Source organism: Branchiostoma lanceolatum, chromosome 11, assembly GCF_035083965.1.
Source record: "Branchiostoma lanceolatum isolate klBraLanc5 chromosome 11, klBraLanc5.hap2, whole genome shotgun sequence".
Taxonomy (NCBI): domain Eukaryota; kingdom Metazoa; phylum Chordata; class Leptocardii; order Amphioxiformes; family Branchiostomatidae; genus Branchiostoma; species Branchiostoma lanceolatum.
Window position 1 is genome coordinate 12,478,175 of NC_089732.1, and position 2,144 is coordinate 12,480,318.

The following is a 2,144-nucleotide window of genomic DNA, read 5'->3' on the forward strand; positions in this document are numbered from 1 at the left end:
AGCTACATTAAAGAGTCTACCTGTTTCTATATTCAATCTATGGCTACTAATTCTTAACTGTGTTATCGCTTTACGGATTTCAATATCATTAAAAGAACTTCTTCAATACGATATATTATGGCCCCATTCTGTCTCATTGATGCATTATCGAAATGATTTCAATTTGACAGGCCAGACACTAGTATGATTGTCTGACCGTACATTAGCGTGGAGGTCACCAGAGGTCTTCCAATCTAGTTCCTAGTTCTAGTTCTGTACGGCACACACTGGGATATAGTTGATGACCTACTACCTACTTTCTGAGACATGGATTACTGTGCCATACTGCGTCGTAGTCTGATTGAATCGCGCTTATAGCAGCCGCCCGTAACCAGTTAGCCCCTAGGGGCCATAAAAGTTTTTGACAGCGGGAGTTTGCGTTATACAGACTAATTGTGCTAGAATGACACCAACCAACAAAATATAAAATGCACGCCAACGATTCCATTCCATGGAGTCCGTCTGAAGTAATTGGACGCTAGTCCCTACTAGATAGTCATTTTGCCAGCTTTGCATTTGATATTTCTAGTACATGTACGTAGGAATGATTCAGCCTTATTCTACTTAATATTCAGACTGTAAACACTCGGCAGACATTTCCGATGATTTTTGATTGTCAGACCTTTGGGTCAGACTCAGATGGCTGATCATGAGTGTATCTGATCTTTGGGTACCGCGTTGGTGTCATGTGATGTATCCTTCACTCGATCTGCAATGAGATCTGTGTGACACATATGACTGGACTTTATTTTGTAATTGGAAATGATGACAGAATTTGATAGATAGAACTACAGTACTAGGATCACATACTCGCGCATATACTTTCAAATACCTCTTCCGCACTCCAGAAGAGCTAGTTTTGATACCAAATGATGTGCCCTTCACTCGATCTGCAATGAGATCTGTGTGACACATATGACAGGACTTTATTTTATAATTGCATATGATGATAGAAATGGTAGATAAAACTGCTAGGATTTTATATACGCGTATATACTTTAAAATACCTCTTCCGCGCTCCATCAGAGCTAGGTTTGATACCAAGTGATGTGCCCTTTACTCGATCTCCAATGAGATCTGTGTGGCACATATGCCTGGACATTTTCTTGTAATTGCAAATGATGATAGAAATGGTAGATAGAACTACTAGAATTATAAACTCGCGCATATACTTTCAAATACCTCTTCCGCACTCCAGAAGAGCTAGTTTTGATACCAAGTGATGTGCCCTTTACTCGATCTGCAAGGGGATCTGTGTGGCACATATAACTGGACTTTATTTTATAATTGCAAATGATGATGGAATTGGTAGATAGAACTGCTAGGATTTCATACTCGCGCATATACTTTCAAATACCTCTTCCGCACTCCAGAAAAGCTAGGTTAAACAGACCGACTCTTTTATTGAGTTTGACCACGTTGGGAAAAAGCTACAAAAGATTTAGGTATCGTCTAATGGTGGCTGATGTAATACACCCACACTCTTATGCTGTGATAGCCACATAGGAAATGTGCTGACGGGAAAGAAACTACGAAGAAGAGATATATTACTATTCAGAATGTCCGTACCACCAATTGACATGACTAACTACCAAAGATGCCTTCTAGAAGAGCCCGGTAGGGAACTGTCATTCCTATTTAGAATACCGATAAATCTTGATCTAGATCAGTAAAGTGTTTGAGATGTTGAGTAGGGAAGACATTGACACAAATGAATCTAAAACGTCTTGAAGTTACTTGTTCAGAGGACGACATCTGACAATGATGAAACTATGGCTCAGTACTGAATGAGAAGAGTGTACTCTTAACGGAAGAAGACATCGTGTTTTCTTTGCAAGATACCATAGATGGGAAGACAAGTGAAGTGTGATCAATGGTATCATCGGAATAGATTTTGAAGACACCTGAAACGTTAAGCTTAATTCATGAGATGGTCCTTGAATTAAGCACAGCCTGTGATTCAAGGTGTTCATATTGATGATGATGCCTGACGTATTCAATTCTCTGTTCGTTTGATTACAGTTTGATTTACGTATCTCCTAATTCTAAAGCGATCCTCAAAAGACGAACCATGGTGAACTGTCCGTCAAGCTAACAGGGTGTGA